Raw genomic sequence first — 18,976 nt, 5'->3', positions numbered from 1 at the left:
AGAACGCCAGTTATTTCTAGGTTGGGGTGGAGAGTTCTGTGCGAAGGCGTTGACTTTTCAACACCCCAAAAGCTCAGTCGGCGTGCGTGTTCATCCCTGGGAGATAGCCAGACCCTTTGTTCTGAGCTGATTCTGTCTGTTAGGGCTCACACAAGCAGTATAGTCGCGTACAGAATGGAAACTGAAAGCGGACACCTCATTACCCAGGTTTATCAGCTAGAGGGTGCTCCTCCCATTTTTAACTCGGACTCACTCGGAATTCAGAGGCCTAAGGGGGGGGGGGATCAAATATAAGAATTCATGAAGATCAACTGGAGGAATTTATACTGTGGGAGTCACAACACGGACAGTGAATACAGAACCGGAGGTGACTGTGTTGTTAAAATATAACACAGGGGCTTTCAGAATTGTCATTACTGATAGAGCACTTAAGAAAAATACATAAAATGGCTTTCCTTCAGTACAACGGAATTAAACATCTTGTCTGTCAAAAAAGAAAGAAAACTGATTCTAGACGACTTTAAGGCAGTGGCTGGCTCTCAACCTGTGAGTCGTAAGCCCTTTGGGAATCAAACCGTTACACAGGGGTCACAAATGAGATATCCTGCATATCAGACGTTTACTTACAATTCATAACTAGCAAAATTACAGTTATGAAGTAGCAACGAAGTAATTATGGTTGGGGATCACAACAGGAGGAACTGTATTAAAGGGTAGCAGTGTCAGTGCCTGTCTGCCCCTCAGCCCTGTGCTCTTGGTCTCAGCCATCTTCACCACCACCTGTTGTCTTTAACAGTTAACATCCCGAGATGGCTCCCCTTTCCTTCCTCCATAAGGCTAGCTATGAACTTCTACTGGCTACCTTTAACCCTACACACTCATCCTCCCCCATTCTTGAAAATCTCCTACATTTTGTGGCAATCCCTCCTCTCCCCCAGGTATATATCTGTCTTACTTCCTCTGTCTGTTTTTATTTAAGTTCTGTGTCCATGTTGGCCTTTTTTCTTGCCACATTTCCTCTGATCCTATGGCTTCAACTTCCCTGGCCCCAAGATGTCGAGGGAGGGCTCCCTTGTCTGGTCTTCAGTTCAGGTCTACTCAACCTCTGAAATCATGTAGTGAGCAGAGCATAGTGGCCCACTCCTACAATCCCAGAAAATTGGGAGACTGAGGCAGGAAGAGCATCATAAATCTGAGGCCAGCGTACAGCTATAGAGTGAGATCCTATCTAAAAAAAAAAAAGCTGGGCGTGGTGGCGCCTACCTTTAATCCCAGCACTCGGGAGGCAGAGGCAGGCGGATTTCTGAGTTCGAGGCCAGCCTGGTCTACAGAGTGAGTTCTAGGACAGCCAGGGCTACACAGAGAAACCCTGTCTCGAAAAACAAAATAAGGTCTCTTGCTGCAGCAACGAGAGTGGGAGCACCTGGAGCGCAAGCTTGGAAGGAGAATCCACGAGTTGTAAGAAAATGGCAGACAAGCCGGACATAGGGGAAATCGCCAGCTTCAATAAGGGCAAGCTGAAGAAAACCGAGACGCAGGAGAACACCCTGCCGACCAAAGAGACCACTGAACAGGAAAAGAGGAGTGAAATCTCCTAAAAGCCTAGGAAGACTTCCCCATCCCACCCCACCCCACCCCCTCGTGATTTGGAGGAAGAGCCACCTGTAAGATGGACCCGAGCCACAAGCTGCACTGTGAAACCTGGGCACTCCGAGCCGATGCCACCGGCCCACGGGTCTCTGAAGGGGACCCCTCCGCTAATCGGTCTGCCAAATTTCACCGGTTTGCCCTGGGATATTATAGAAAATTATTTGTATGATTGATGAAAATAAAAACACCTCGTGGCAAAAAAAGAAAACAAAACAAAACAAAAAAATCGGGGGTTGGGCAGTCTAATGAGAAGAGCAATCACCAGGACCCATATGGTGGAAGGAGACAACTGACTCATAACAAACTTCTCTGGCCTCTACAACCTATTTAATCATTTCTCAGCTAGAGGGTGCTCTTCCCATATATATGAGCAGACTCGCATACAAATGTAATTTTAAAAACAATGTCAAGAGGCAGGCGGATTTCTCTCTCTCTTTCTTTCTTTCTTTCTCTCTCTCTCTCTTCCTTCCTTTCTTTCTTTCTTTCTTTCTTTCTTTCTTTCTTTCTTTCTTTTTTTGGGTTTTGGTTTTCTGAGACAGGGTTTCTCTGTATAGCCCTGGCTGTCCTAGAACTCACTCTGTAGACCAGGCTGGCCTCGAACTCAGACATCTGCCTGCCTCTGCTTCCTAAGTGCTGGGATTAAAGGCGTGCACCACCACACCCGGCTAAGCAGGTGGATTTCTGAGTTCGAAGCCAGCCTGGTGTACAGAGTGAGTTCCAGGACAGCCAAGGCTACACAGAGAAACCCTGTCTTGAAAAACAAAACAAAAAAAAAAAAAGAAACAACAACAAAACAACTGAAAGATCCTGACAGAATGTAAAAGGACACAGAAGCCCTGAAATTGGCAAGATAGATGTCAGTGTTAGCAGAAGTAGCTTCACTGATTTAGAAAAATAGAGGTGCACAATGCTCTGGCCACTCCTTGAACCTGTGTGTCTGCCAATGTTTTGACCGTTCCTTGACCCATGTGTGTGCCCACTGATGAAGCCCATTGCCAGGTGTTTGTGATATTGGTTGCTGAGAAAGAGTCAGAAAATCAACCCAGCAACCACAGCCGGGCCAATCCGGAGTTGCTACACCTACACCAGCCTCTTTCCTTGTACCTCTCCCATACCCATTTCTTGAGAATAGACATTGTTTAGATCTGGAAATCCCCTACTCCCCCCCCCCTTCTCCTTTCCCCCCTGAGGGCCTATAAAAACTGGGACCCCTTTCCCCTCGAGGTCGACTCCTCTACCCCTGCGTGGGATATGAGTCGTGGGATATGAGTCGTCCCCAGAGCTCTGGTTTTCCCCGAATAAAGCCTCAGGTGGTTTGCAACAAGCTCGGTCTGTCGTGAGTTCTTGGGTGTTCGCTATTGTCCTGAGGCCTGAGCAAGGGGCTCCTTTTGGAGTCTTTCACAACCAATGCCAGGTGTGACAGTACAGCATTTTATTCCAGCTCCCCTTAAATGCTGAAGCAGGACAATCAAATGTTCAATGGGGCAACTTAATGTTAGCAATATTAGTGAATTACCTAAAAACTGGAAGGTAAGAAATGCTACTACTGGTCAGGTGTGGCATATGCCTTTAATCCCAGAAAATTGGGGGTAGAGGCAAGCAGATTTCTGAGTTCAAGGCCAACCTGTTCTACAGAATGAATTCCAAGACAGGAAGAAACAGAGACACAGAGAAACCATGCCCTACCCCACCCCACCCCAAAAAAAAGAAAGAGAAAAAGGAAAGAAAGACTACTGGAGAGTTGAGAGAAGCGTCGGGAAGTAACTGTGTGTGCTGTCCCAGCATGAGGACCCAAGTTCAAATCCTCAAAGAACAAATCGGTTGCAGTCACAAGCCGATACTCCTCCTGCCGCGGAAGACAGAGAGAGAAGGCTCATGGGCCACCAGCCTTGCTCAGGCTCCTTGAAAGCCCCATGTCTCGAGAGAATAGGGTGCAGAGTTACAGAGTAGGACACGATCTCTGGTCTCCATGTATTCACAAGGGCATAGGCACTCAGATCACACATAGAAAAATGGAAAGGGTACCAGGCATCTGGAGGTGCTGGCTTCAGGGTGATCAGTGAGCACAGGGTAAGCTTCAGTGAGGAGGTAACACTGGGGAGAGACCGGCAAACCCTGAGAAGGTGCAGCGGATGAGTGGCTGGGCAGAGCTCCAGCAGCAGGGACGCAGGTGCGGGGTTTTGGACGCTTAGAGAGGAACTAGTGAAGAGTGGCTGATAGGTGAGGGCTCAGTCCCGGGTTACATCGTGGGCCTGTACTGTGAAGCATGAGGGCCCACCGGAGGGTGTGAGGGTGATGCTTGACTTAGGTCTAGTGGGATCTCTCCAGTGCCTCTGTGGGAATAGAGCCTGGTGGGGTGGGAGGCAGGAGTGGGAACAGTGAGGTTTGGCAAGAGAGGACGTTCTTTTGATCCCACTGCCTCAGCTTCCGTAGTCTCATTTTCTTTGCCATCTCCTCCACAGCTGCACCTACACAGACTATTGTCCTCTCACACCAGGCCGAGTGCAACCGTCTCCTTTCCTAGACTCAACTTGATTTGCTATGCTGTTTTTCCTAGGGAGAGGCATGGACATGCCTGTTCACCCCAGGTGGGGTAGCCATGGAGCAAAGAAACAATTCCCACCCAATCCAGTTTGAGCCAGTGAGTTTATTGGGGTAACTTGCAGGAGCGTGTCGGGGGAGCCGTGCTCACTGGAGCACGCGAGGCTCCTGACAGCGGCATCACTGGAAAGCCCATGCTGCTCAGATGCTAATTGTCAGACTGCATCACGGGAGCTGCAAACGTGCTGGACTTGGCTACGGCCCTCAGACTACCCTACACAGACCCTGAGCTCAAAATAGGGACCACAATGGGCTTGGTTTGGTTTGTTTTCAAACAAAACCAACAAATAGGATTCTGAGTAAAGAACAGCACCAGTGTTAAAGTCACGTCACAAGCTGAGAGCAGCTCAGTGCTTTAGAGCACCCTTTGGACAGTAGCAGCACCTACAGGGTGGCTCTCAGCCATTGACAACTAGTTCTAGGAAATCCAGTGCCCTTTTTCTGGCCCCTGAGGACATCATGCGGGCCTCTGTGTGTGTGTGTGTGTGTGTGTGCGCGCGTGCATGCATGCATGCACGCACGTGCAATAATAATGCAACTATAACAATCCTAAATATTTATTTGCTGAAATGAACTTTAAACTACAAAAAAGCTAAATGTGACTGAACTGCAAAGGAAAACAAACCAGTCTACAAAAAAATATTTCCATAGTTCTTTCCCAACAATTAGGAAAACACAAACATGGCCATCCTGGTTGGCACAGCAGACATTTATACTCTGCTCCACTAAACAACAGCAAGCTTTTTGATCTCTCTCTCTTTTTAAAAATTTTTTTAAAAAGATTTATTTATTGTTGTATACAGTACACTGTACCTGTCTTCAGACACACCAGAAGAGGGCATTAGATCTCATTATGGATGGTTGTGAACCACCATGTGGGTGCTGGGATTTGAACTCAGGATCTTCAGAAGAGCTGTCAGTGCTCTTAACCACTGAGCCATCTCTCCAACCCCACTTGTGGGTCCTTCTCATTCTCTCGGCTCACTCTCTCTTCACCTGTGCATAGCTTGTTCTCCCTCTGCAGCCTGCCTCTGTACAGCTGCTCTGGGTAAACAGCCCACTCCCAGCTCTCCCTTAAGTAGTTTCCCTCGGGAGGCAGAGGCAGGCAGATTTCTGAGTTCGAGACCAGCCTGGTCTACAAAGTGAGTTCCAGGACAGCCAGGGCTACACAGAGAAACCCTGTCTCGAAAAAAACCAAAAAAAAAAAAAAAAAAAAAAAAAGTAGTTTCCCTTTTCTCTGTTCTCATGGGAGTTGCGCATACCGTGTTCTGTCAAATCTTTCTCTGATTTGTCACTTTGTCTGCCATTTAATTAGAAATCACTTTCAAACACAGGTGCTTCCTTCTACAAACTAACTTTACCTTTATTGCTTGGGATTAAGTGTGTACTAAGGGCCTGTTTGTATTCCAACCAGAGGGATTAAAGGTGTGTGCTAAGGCTCAGCCACACCACAACTAGAAAGAGGGTTTTTCAGTAAATAACACAATCTCAGGGTTCACAGTGTGATCAAATATCTGGCCCTGGTTTTCTTAAGTGCACATGGAACATTTACCAAGCTAAGCCATATTCTGCACCAAAACAACTTAATACATTACACTCTTAAGGCAGGCAGATCTCTGAGTTCAAGGCCAGTTTGGTCTCTGTAGATCCAGGATAGCCAGTAAGACCTTGTCAAAAAAGAAGAAGAAACAAAGAAGAAAAAAAGAAAGAAAAGGAAGTGGGGCTGGAGAGATGGCTTAGAGGTTAAAAGCACTGACTGCTCTTCCAGAGGTACTGAGTTCAATTTCCAGCAACCACATGGTTGCTCATATCCATTTATAATGAGATCTGGTGCCCTCTTCTGGCATGCAAGCAGAATACTGTATACATAATAAATAAATCTTTAAATATATCTATTTTTAAATAAATTTATACATCTTTAAATCTGTTTTTTTTAATATTTATTGATTTATTTAATGTATGTGGGTACACTGTCACTCTCTTCAGACACACCAGAAGAGGGCATCAGATCCCATTACAGATGGTTATGAGCCACCATGTGGTTGCTGGGAATTGAAATCAGGACCTCTGGTAGAGCAGTCAGTGCTCTTAACCACTGAGCCATCTCTCCAGCCCCTTAAATCTGTTTTAAAAAGTAGTTTTAAATTATTTAAAATAATTTAATAATGGTATTAAATCTTTCAAAAGGAAAATTTTAATCTTTTAAACAAATAGGTAAATATTTATTTATTTATTTATTTATTGGTTTTTCGAGACAGGGTTTCTCTGTGTAGCCCTGGCTGTCCTGGAACTCACTCTGTAGACCAGGCTGGCCTCGAACTCAGAAATCTACCTGCCTCTGCCTCCCGAGTGCTGGGATTAAAGGCATGCGCCACCCCGTCTGGCTTATAAATCTTTTAAAAAATAGCCAAGCCAGCTCAGTCAGTCCACTGGGTTTTGAGGGAGGGAGCAAGGATTTAAAAAAAAAAAAAAGCAATCAGACAACATGATAGTATGACCTCAGCAAGTGCTGAAGCAAGTTTTCCACTCTGCTTTTATATCATTCTAGGTACATGCAAAGATTATGGCCAGTGCTAAGGCATAAACAAACAAAGTAGTCAAGGAACAAACAAGGCCTAAACAAAGGTCCGGAGGTCACTGTTTATATCGACTTATCAAGATGATCAAGATATAAGGAATACATTCCTTGGCTGTATTACTTTCTTGTCCTAGCCCAATGTTCAATATTCTTGCCAATTTCCTAGAAGGGCCACCCAAAGCTCTTCACATCTTCCTTTTTTATTTCACAAATAAGACTGCATTTCTCTTAGGTTGTTCCGATGAGAATGCTTTCCTTACCTGTCACTGAAAATGCAGGCAGAGGCAGGCAGATTTCTGAGTTCGAGGCCAGCCTGGTCTACCGAGTGAGTTCCAGGACAGCGAGGGCTACACAGAGAAACCCTGTCCTGAAAAAAAAAATACTAAGAACATTAGTAACATTTTTTGCTAAATGACTATCAAAAGTGGCTGTCTTAACTTCTTCCAGCCAGCAAGGCAATTGCAGAAGCAGTGGCACTAGCTATTATTAATGTAACCAAAGTTGTTATACCAGCAACAATCAAACCAACTACCCTCTTGCTGATACTTAAAGCCTGACTCATTTCTTCCAATATTTGTAAGTTTTTTTTTTTCAGAATACCAAGTTCATGTTATACCCATAGGTAGTAAAATAAAAGCTGGTTGATAGACCACCATAACAGACATGTAAATAAATAGATAGATAGATAGATAGATAGATAGATAGATAGATAGATAGATAGAAAATATTATGTAGGTCAACTGATGGAGGCATTTATTCCACATTTCTCTCTCTCCCCCCCCCTCTGTGTGTGTGTGTGTGTGTTGTGTGTATGTATGTTTCCTACAGGCAACCACCGACAACTGATGGAAGCTATCTGTCTCCTCCTATCACCTGGATCTTAGGACTTTGCTCACGTTCAGAGCTGGCAGCTAGCTCCTTTGCCAGCTGAGCCCTCTTCCCAGATGGCCCTTGACAAAAAACCAACCACCGCAAAAATTGCCCTCCAGAACAGGATAAGACTGCGTTGCTGAGGACACGGCGTCTCTGTTGCATGATATGGAGAAATCAACCTGGACTGAGAGGGAAGTTTCTTCTTGTTGGCTTTCAGCTTCCAGCTTTCAGTCTCAGAATGTGTGTGCTACGTGGGTTGCTTAGAAAGAAAGGCATCGTCACTCAGGCAGAGATAGGAAAATCATCTTGAAGCTGGTGAGCCAGAACTCTTAGCATGGCTGAAACTGGAAGAGAGATCCTGCCTCAGGAATGGAAAGAGAACTGACACCCTAGTTACCCACTCACCTTTACACATTTGTTGTGGTGAAGAGCATCTGCACACGCATACACACACACACACACACACACACACACACACACACATGCACACACACTAAAAAGTAAAACAATTTTAAAGATTTATTTTTCCAAATCACATGTATATATGTATGGCTGTGTGTGGATATACATATGTGTGTGCAAGTGCCCAAAGAGGCCAGAGATGTTAGGTCACACAGAGCTGGAGTTACAGCTGGCTGTGAGCCACCAGATGTGGGTGCTGGGAACTGAACTCTGCTCCTCTGGAAAAGCAGTGTGAGCTCTTAACTGATAAGCCAGCTCTCCAGCCCAGAAAAAAAAAAAAAAGATAAAAAGGTTTTAAAAAGAAATGATTGTTACTGACATAAGCCACCATGCTTAAAATAGTTTGTTTCACAACAACCATTTGATCTGTCTCCCTTGGCCCAGACCCTCATCTGAGGACTGCTAAGAGCTCAACCAGCATGGAAGGAACGAAGAAACGAATGATGGGAAATGGATGGCTGTGTGTGTGTGTGTGTGTGTGTGTGTGTGTGTGTGTGTGTGTATGCATGGGCAGATTGTGTGTGTGTTTGTGTATGGGCAGATGGTGTGTGTGTGTGTGTGTGTGTGTGTGTAGTTAGGTAGCGAGTGGGTAATATAATTAATTGCCTAGAGTCTGGCAGCTCTAGAGTGGTGAGTCTGGAACAATCAGGAGCCAGAGGCTAGTAGCTTCCTGGAGGATAAGGAGAATATCTTCAAGGATTGCTAGAATTCCCTGGGCAGAGGTCCTGCTGGATCTACTAGAGCTACTTGGAGTGGCATGCCACAGGAAGAACCCTGCTCCTTAAGGGAAGAAAAGAGGGGCTGGAGAGATGGCTCAGTGGTTAAGAGCACTGACTGCTCTTCCAAAAGTCCTGAGTTCAAATCCCAGCAACCACATGCCATTCGTAATGAGATCTGATGCCCTCTTCTGGTGTGTCTGAAAACAGCTACAGTGTATTTACATATAATAAATAAATCTTTAAAAAAAAAAAGGGAAGAAAAGAACTAAGCCGGGTGTGGTGTAATCTCAACATTCAGGAGGCTGAGACAGGATGATCTTAGGCCAGCCTGAACTACATACCAAGCTCAAATAAACCACAAAAACTACACACTCAGATAAACACACCACTGGAAAACAAGAATCTGGAGTGTCCACAGTACAGAACCTTCAGAGAAGGCCACCCTGGATCTGCCACAACTGAACTGTGTCCACAGCAGTTCTAAGGTATATGTCTCACCCAACTGAAACTCTGGGTAAGATGGAGAAGACATAGTTTTGACCTCTCCAGCTGTCTTAGTCAGGGTTTCTGTTCCTGGACAAAACATCATGACCAAAAAGCAAGTTGGGGAGGAAAGGGTTTATTCAGCTTACACTTCCACATTGCTGTTGATCACCAAAGGATGGTAGGACTGGAACTCGGAACTCAAGCGGGTCAGGAAGCAGGAGCTGATGGAGAGGCCATGAAGATATGTTACTTACTGGCTTGCTTCCCCTGGTTTGCTCAGCTTGCTTCTTATAGAACCCAAGACTACCAGCCAGAGATGGTCCCACCCACAAGCCTTGATCACTAATTGAGAAAATGCCTTACAGCTGGATCCCATGGAGGCATTTCCTCAAGAGAGGCTCCTTTCTCTGTGATAACTCCAGGCTTGTGTCAAGTTGACACAAAACTAGCCAGTACACCAGCTTTCCAGGACAGAAGCGAGGAGGGTCTGGGACAGGATGCTCATGGGGCAATCGACTTCCCTAATGCTCTAACAGAGGTCTCTGTGACTGGCCACGTGCAGTTCTGTGTGGCCTGCTTCCAGTTTCCCCATCTCTAATCATGCTCTGTGTCACGGTCAAACTCTAGTTCGTCCTCATCCCCAAACTGCATTTCCTTTTCACTCTGGTTGTCGTCCCTGAGTCCTCTCAATCCAAAGTACAGTAAGTAGCTCACCTCCCTTCCCCCCATTGGCCTGGGACACATTTTCTGCGCAGCCACAGACATTTCCAGCAGCAGGCTTGAACTCAAACGGAGCGAGTCCATTTGACCCAGTGCAAACACAAGCCTGCATGACCAGATATTTTAATCACTTCTGTGTGTGACCTCCAAAGGGCAGAGCTCAGAACTATAAAAAAATATCTTCCATGTGCTGTAAACAGAAGGATCACATAGACTGGTGTGCTGTGCTCACACTGTGTCCCCAGCCCAGTTTTAGTCCTCGTGACAATCTCATGAGCCAGGTGCTGTTATTCCCCGTTTCATTGGTGAGGAAACTGAGGAACAGAGATTAAGCAATTTGCCCAGGTTTGCCCAGCTAGTAGGGAAAGGGGTGGGGCTCAGTGGCACAGCACTGGCCAAGCAGGTGCAAGACTCTAGGTTCCATCCCCAGCGCTACAAAGGAAATGAGGGCAGTAAAGCCGGGAGTGGGCACTAAAGAGACTGCTCCTTGGCTTCCTGCACACGTAGAATGGCTCACAACCATCCATCCATAACTCCAGTCCCAGGAGCTCAGATGCCTTCTTCAGACCTCCAAAGGTATCAAGCATGTCTACAGTGTACAAATATACATACAGGCAAAACATTGATGCACAAGATAAATTTTAAAAAATTAGAGCACCAAGTTCAAATATAAAATAAGGGTTGTGGATGTAGTGGAGTTGACAGAGTGCTTGCCTAGAATTCAGAGTCTCAAGTTCAATTTCCAGCATAACAGAAGCCAGGCGTAGTGTGGTGGTACATGCTAGGAACAGGCGTAGTGTATGGTACATGCTAGGAAGTCCCTGAGTGAAGAGGATCAGAAGTTCAAGGCCATCTTCAAATACACAGAAAGTTCAGTGCCAAACTGTACTAATTGTAATTGAGGCCCTGCCTCAAGAAAAAAAAAAAAAAAAGAAAGAAAAGAAAAGAAGAGAAAAGAAAAGGAAAGGAAAGAGAGGAAAAGAAAGCAGCCAAAGAGACGGCTTAGCAAGTAACGGCCTGTGCCACCAAGGCTGATACCCCTTGTCGTTCTTGTCATTCTGGGACCTTCATGGTGGAAGGAGAGTACTCACTCTCACAGGTTATCCCCTGATCTCCATATGAGGCACACACGCATTAAATAAATAAATGTAATAAAAGTTTTAAAATAAACAGATAACAAAGATAAAAATGTAGGAGCAGTGAGATCGCTCAGCAGGTACGGGTGCTTGCTGCCAGGGCTGCCTCATGATGGAAGGAGAGATCCAACTCCTGCAAGGTCTCCTTTGCCAGGATCCTCCCTTCCTGGAGAGGGCAGAGACTGGGCACAGAGTAGGTCTCTGGTGTGGCTTTAAGGTCTGAGGGTCTCTGGACATTCTAGTTCTCTAACTATACTGAAATGCTGATGATAACTTCTAAAAAGTCCTAAAAACTTCCTTGCTCTTTCTGAGGATAAAAAGCTGCTGTCAGGCTGGAGAGATGGCCCAGCGGTTAAGAGCACTGACTGCTCTTCCAGAGGTCCTGAGTTCAAATCCCAGCAACCACATGGTGGCTCATAACCATCTGTAATGAGAACTGATGACCTCTTCTGGTGTGTCTGAAGACAGCTACAGTTTACTTACATATAATAAGTAATATAAAATATATATAATATTTAAAATATATAATAAACAAATAAATCTTTAAAAAAATACTTAGGCGATCGACACCTGTAGCCTAACAACGGGGGAGTAAGTCACATGGCCTTTGTTCTATCTCCACGGAATTGCGGCTCTAACTTTAAGCCAGCTAGTCTGAAGTTGCAGGAAGAAAAAGGGACAATTTGAAAAGTGATTATAGCTTTTAAAGTGATAAAGTTTATTACTAAGTTATAAAAAGTTTCCTATGATAGCTAGCTAAGAAAGGGGGTGGGGAACGAAAGGATCCTAAATGGGGCAAGGGAAAATTTTTTTTCTCATCTCTTTGTCCCCAGTACTTATGCATCTTTCAGAACACATGATCACATGTTAAAATGTTCAACATGAGTTCACACATAAAATCAAACCATAAATTGAAAAAGAAGTTTCCATCACCTGTCACAGCTCCACCGGTTCACTGAGAGTTAAAAACCATAACCAAGTCGGGCAAAGGCAGTGGTGGCACACGCCTTTAATCCCAGCACTTGGGAGGCAGAGGCAGGCAGATTTCTGAGTTCAAGTCCAGCCTGGTCTACACAGTGAGTTCCAGGACAGCCAGAGCTACACAGAGAAACCCTGTCTCGAAAAACCAAAAACCAAACAAACAAAAAAAACCAAAAAACCATAACCAAGTTATAAGTGAAGTTTAGTATGATTAACCCTGTCAATATTTTATCTTCTGTCTTAGCATTTGTAATAGATTGTTCGTTCCCTTTTTATGACCTTTGATTAATTGTTTTACAATCTCTTGGAATGTGCTCTGAGTAGTAGAAAGTCTGATTACTATCTAAGAGCAATTAACTGGTGACACTTGGGAGACTGGCAGAGTTCTCATTGAAGTTTTGACTATCAGAAAAGGATCCAATAGCAGTCCCGCTATTAAAGAGCTTAATAATCACTGATATAACCTTAGGAATTCTTATAGGATCATCATTAAGAATTAAGAAGTCAGGGCTGGCGAGATGGCTCAGTGGTTAAGAGTGCTAATTCCCTGTATCCCGTGTATCTTCATAGATCTGCAGAAATCTGCTCCTAAGGGTGGGCTAATACCTAGTGATTGTTATATATGTTTAATAGTAACAGGAAACTCATATTAATAGCAAGAATCTTTCCTAAAATGATTTCTTCCTGGGCCTTGCCTATCGGAGCTTCGTCATAGATATAATCTAAAGCGAAACCATTTAAGGAAGAACACCTGCTAGTTATTAGCTTGTCCTATGATGGCTCCTGACACTCCTCTGCTGTCTGTGTGTGCTAGGTCAGCCCAGGTCCAACACACACACACACACACACACACACACACACACACACACACACACACACAGATGAAAAATGTCACAGAAGCAAAGCCAATAAACATATAAGCTGGGTGTGCTATCATGCACCTGCAGTCTGAACACTCAAGCTGTAGACATGCCTTTACAAACTGACCCTGGGAAACGTTCAGCCTTAGCTCCCAGATGTAGGTTACGAACCTGATCAATCAGTCTTGGGATGCCTGGTCAATAAAGCAGCCCTGTTTAACTGAGATCGATGGTTTGTGTAGCAATTCCCTGACCTCAACACATGCATGCATGTGGGGGTCAGAGGGTGACTGCAGGGGTCAGGTTTCTCCTTCCACCATGTGGGTCCTGGGGATTGAACGCGGATCCTTAGACAGGCAGTAAGTTCCTTCACCTGCTGGCAGAGTCCATAGGCCCCTATCAGCCCTTGTGTAGAGGCAGCCTTGGATTGGACAGCCAGTCCCCAGCATCACTAGTTGATCCTTTTTGGAGGCATGGCCTGACAGCCAGGTAGACTTTGGTTCTCCACTTACTGGCCATGTGGTTGGCATGTAAGGGTCCAAAACTCGCTGAAGGAAGACCTCAGACTCAGATGGGATGCAAAACCAAAGAGCGTTTATTCTGCAGAAACATCCAAGCATGATGGATCAACCATTCTCTAGAATGGCGACCCAAAACAAAGGTGTGCAGGCCTTCTTATAGAGAACTGGGGGAACTCTCTAGAAGGACCAGGTAATCTAAAATTTCACGGTAGGTGCTAGGGGATCAGTGACAGGTGGTCAGTGGACTGCATTCCTATGCCATGGATGTTCAACCATGTGATGAAGCAGGGCTGCCCAGCGCAGATGCCCCGTTCTGAGATAAGACATGTTCCCATTCTTGTGGTTACCACCAGGCTGTTCTTTGTGAAAGGTTTTATGATCTCATTCTGGGTTTTATGGTCTGTTCCTAATGCTTGTGTCTTATAACTTAGTTTCTGGGACTTTCGATATCTTCCTGAAGCTGGTGCCTTACGGCCTTTTTTGAAATCAGGCCTGGTCCTCAAAATGGAGACAAATGGTGTTTGTAAGAGAAAAAAGTCAAAACTATTGAGAATAAGAAGTCACTTTTAAGTACTCAGCAGTAAAGAAGACACCTAGATAACCCAAACTAAAACTTAGGGGACCTGGAGGAAGGGAGGGTTGAGGGAATCTCAAACCCCAGCAGGAGGGAGTGTGGTAAGACACCATTTGGACTTGGCAATTACACACAGGAACCTAAGGCGGCAGCGGCTTGCACAGGACTGGACCCACCAATACTTCATCCCGGGACCTAGGGAGATACCTCAACAGTTTAAAGCCCTTGTTGCTCTTTCAAAAGTTCCAGATTCATTTCTCAGCACCCACGTGGGGCTCACCACGGTCCAGTTCTGTTGGATTCAACCCCTCCCTTCCGACCTCTGCAGGAACCAGGCAAACACATGGTACACATACATGCAGGGAAAGCACTCACATACGCAAAGACAAAATAAAAGCTGCAAGAAACTGGTTTTAGTTCCACTGTGGATGGGGGGCGGGCTTCCTGAGGCCCCACCCTCTCTGTAAAGCTGTAGACCCTTAATGAGTGCCTGGGAAGAGGGAGTCAGAGAGCTCTCAGTGGGGTAGCCTGAGCTCTCAGTGGGGTAGCCTCTGGGAAGTTGCCTTTACTCAAGTAAGTTACTCTAATTAAGTGAAATGGGGCACACACAAGAGACATGAAAGTAGATTGGGGGTTGCTGTGCATAAGGGGGCCTGTGGGTGAGATAGGAAGGGGAGAAGTGAGGGAATTGGGGGTATGACTAAGGTATATATGTATGAAATTGTGAATGAATAAAGAAAACAAGAATATTATGGGGCTTTGGGGAATCCTGCTTGGGGTTTAATAATGAAGACACAGAGACATCTACATAGTTTAAGGCTGTAGCCTTTGGCTAGGATAGTGTCTCACCTGGCCTGTGACAGCCTGAATTCTCCTGTCCCTCTATGTGGTTCTCTCTCTACCTCGCTGCTTTGTTCCTGTCCATGCTTCTGTCTCCTGCCTCTGTCCTTCTGCCCCATCGCTAGTTCTGCCTTCTCTCCTGCTGCAGCCCCAGCTGCCAGCACTTTTTTGAACCACACTCCTTTCTCAAACAGCAAAGCTGTTAGCATAGTGGGAGAGGTTCCAGCGTTTACACATCTGAGCTGCCAGCAGCGGGGCTAAGCCCAGTCCATATCTTACTGCTGTCTTTTGGGCAGATTGAGGGTGACAAAAACTTCTGTGATCATTCCCATTGCAGCTTGCAGGTACTGGATCACAGAGATGACAATACCAGATACAATGCCAACACTTGGTGCTGTCCCCCACCCCCCCTCATTAACAATTGAAAACCCAGGTCACGCCTACATAGCATTTGATGCAATATGTGTGGTGTAGGACATACAACACAAGAAGAAGAAAAAAACACAACAAATTCTGTAAAATGAGGCTGCTAAGCACTGCCCACTTTGTGGGGTAACCTCAGACTTAGATTAGCTTAGATTCATAGGCTACGGGCTCAGGGCTTCCTTTCTGGAGGTAGCCGATAATAACTCTGCAGCAGACGATCGCCACCGTGATGGAGAATATGGTTGGGCGGAAAGGCCTTGCGGTTCTCTGAGCCGGGAGTTGGGGGGGGGGGGGAGGTGGCTGGGGGGAGGGAAAAGCCATCACAGACCCGTCACAGACCTCAGAGGCCCAGGGACCCTGAAGACTCCAGAGAGGAGAATGTGCTGAAAGGAAGTGACCCAGAGGTGCTGAGATGGCAGGACATTCTGAGTTGTCAACTGTGGTAGCACAGGCCTGGAATCCCTGCCACTCAAGGCGAATCACAAGTTCACAAGGCCCGTCTGAGCTACGAGTAAGTTCAAGGCCAGTCTGGGTAACTGAGATACGAAGGAGACTCAAAATGTATAAAGTGGGATGGGGGGCTGTGGGGCAAGCCGTGGCTCAGTGGGTAACAGCACTGGCTGCTCTTCCAGAGGATCCCAGTTTGATTCCTAGTGCCCACACTGTGACTCACAATCATCTAACTTCACTTCCAGGAATCAGAGAACTCCTTCTGACCTCCACCGAGTTTTTTGAGACAGGAGCTCCCTTCTTAGCCCTAGCTGTCCCAGAACTCTCTGTGTAGACTAGATTGGCTTGCCTCTGTCTCCCAAACGTTAGAATTAAATTGTGTGCCACCACGCCCAGCTGGCTGTCCCTTTTCTAAGGGACTCTCAAGTAATTGAGGGAACAGAGGAAGCTCTGAGAAATTCCTAGTTAGCCGGCTGTAAGGTAGAAAACTGAGAGGGCGTTGCCGGGCGTGGTGGCGCACGCCTTTAATCCCAGCACTCAGGAGGCAGAGGCAGGCGGATTTATGAGTTCGAGGTCAGCCTGGTCTACAAAGTGAGTTTCAGGACAGCCAGGGCTATACAGAGAAACCCTGTCTCGAAAACAAACAAACAAACAAACAAACAAACAAAACAAAACGAAACAAAAAAACTAAAACTGAGAGGTCTCAGGGCAAGGTGGGGGGGAGTTGCGCGTTAAGTCCCGCCCCTTCCCTTAGATGGGCTCTGATTGGTATAGAGTCAGGGCAGAGCCGCAAGCGCTATTTAAAAATGCTAACATGGGTCCCAGAGCTGTAGGTAACCTCAGAGATCAAGTAAGCCCTCCCCGCCCCTTCCCCCAAACACACACACACAGTTGGAGGATGTTAGACAACTTGTGTGATCTCTCAGGTATTTTCTGATCCTTAGTCAGCTCCTCCCTCCGAGGATGGAGTAGGGCTTAGGGCAGCTTGCGTATCTGAGGAAGACCCTGGGCTTGCTCTAAGTCCAAGTCTTTGGGGTTTGGAATGAAGCCCAGTGGTAGAGTGCCCTGTGGCAAGGCCCTGGATTCATTTCCTGCCTAACAAAGGCGGGAGGGGAGTATGAAGAACTATTAGATTATATTTGTTTATGAGCAGAGAGCAAATGCTTGCCAACGTGCAATGGTGGAGGTCAGAGTTCAACTTCGAGAGTTGGTTGTCTCTTCCCACCATATGACTCCTTCGAACTTGGATCATCAGGCCTTTATCTGCCGAGCCATCTGATCCATATTAAGTATGTCAATCATTTCAGTTTCCTTTCTGAATACGGAGTTGGCAGGTCTTTCAACCATGTACTTAGTGCTGACCAGGGCAGGGATTGAAAGTTGAAGACTAAAGAGGTGCCTTTAAACTGGGTCTGGCAACACAGGCCTGTGATCCCAGCACTCTGTGGGCAGAGTTAGTATCACTGCAAGTTAGAGCCATCCTACACTATGTAGTAAGTTCCAGGCCAGCCAAGGCTTCTCAGTGAACAGATTTCTGAGTTCGAGACCAGCCTAGTCTACAAAGTGAGTTCCAGGACAGCCAGGGCTATACAGAGAAACCCTGTCTCGAAAAACAAAAACAAAACAAACAATAAAAAGAAAAAGGAGAAGAAGAAGAAGAAGAAGAAGAAGAAGAAGAAGAAGAAGAAGAAGAAGAAGAAGAAGAAGAAGACAGAAACTAAGCAAGATGGTATATATGAAATGTTTTCTATTTCTTTCCCCCCATGCTATTGGTTTTTCGTTTTGTTTTGGGTTTTTTTTTTGTTTGTTTGTTTGTTTGGTTGGTTGTTTTTGGTTTTTGGTTTTTTGAGACAGGGTTTCTCTGTGTAGCCCTGGCTGTCCTGAAATTCACTCTGTAAACCAGGCTGGCCTTGAACTCAGAGATCTGCCTGCCTCTGCCTCCCAAGTGCTGGGATTAAAGGTGTGTGCAACCACTGCCCTGCCCCCCCCCCCATGCTATTGTTATACTAAGATTTCAAAGCTCAGAACTTTGACACTGATCAGTGGGATTCTGAAAAGCCAATGGCAGGAGTGCTGGCTGCTTACAGTTCAGTCAGAGGCTCAAGCTTTTAAGTCCCCTGTGGCTGTCTTGTGAGTACAGACTCAAAGGTGCGTCTCACTGTTCGAAAGACATCCTGTCAGACTGTCTGTCCAGCCCTGTGGACTGAGGGAAGAATGTTCGTGCCTTTCAACCCAAACCTATAGCTTTTGCTAGGTTTCAAAGGAATGAGTCTACTCCTGCTGTCTTACAGATACCTGCTAACTGCTTTTCCTAAAGCATAGATTTCATTACAATGTTAAATACTAATATGTATTCTTTTGTAAACTAAAATCCACATAAGCATCAGGGAATCAAATAAATCTTAAGACCTGTATCCACCTGCCACAGATCACAGGGACGCCAGGTAAGGACACCACATGCTCTTGAAAATGGGATTTCGGGTTCTTCTCTAATTGAGACATCTGCAGTTGGGGTGTCGGTGAAAGTTGTCTCTTCCTGTGTGAACATGGTGCGGACCAAAGCAAACTACGTCCCCAGAGCCTACAGAAAAGCGCTGGCTTCTCAAGCCCCTAGGAAGGTGCCTGGCTCCTCCACCTTTGTCACCAATTCTTCAAGTTCGTTGAGAAAAGCTGAAAATAAGCATGCAGGAGGGAACCCAGTCTGTGTGCGCCCAACTCCCAAGTGGCAACAAAGGCATCAGGGAATTCTTCAGGTTGTCCCTAAAGGTTCTAAAAAAGAGAACCAGATACCTGAAGAAGCAGGAAGCAGTGGCTTAGGAAAAGCAAAGAGAAAACCATGTCCTTTGCAACCTGATCACAGAGATGATGAAAACGAATAGAATTTACTCATCTGAATAATGTCTTCCGTTTTTCTACATTACTTACATGTAAATTCAGGTAAATGAGTTTGTCCAATTGGCTTGTTGATGGGAAAAAATTAGGATAAAATTTAATCATTCAAAAGAAACCAGATATAAGAATGGAGAATGTTTATAATTTGTACATTTGAATTGCATGCTTACACTCATGTCCTATGCTCCTTCTTTTTTGCCTGCTAAA

At 45.7% G+C, this 18,976-nt stretch overlaps 2 pseudogenes; both read left to right on the top strand.

Annotated features, from left to right (window-relative positions):
* On the top strand, window positions 1,392–1,847 carry Gm8034 (predicted gene 8034; annotated as a pseudogene).
* Gm19505 lies at window positions 17,888–18,756 on the top strand (annotated as a pseudogene).
* Window positions 18,757–18,976: the final 220 nt, after the last annotated feature.

The sequence above is a fragment of the Mus musculus genome, chromosome 19 (assembly GCF_000001635.26).
Source record: "Mus musculus strain C57BL/6J chromosome 19, GRCm38.p6 C57BL/6J".
NCBI lineage: Eukaryota > Metazoa > Chordata > Mammalia > Rodentia > Muridae > Mus > Mus musculus.
This window is presented reverse-complemented; position numbering and strand designations above follow the sequence as displayed.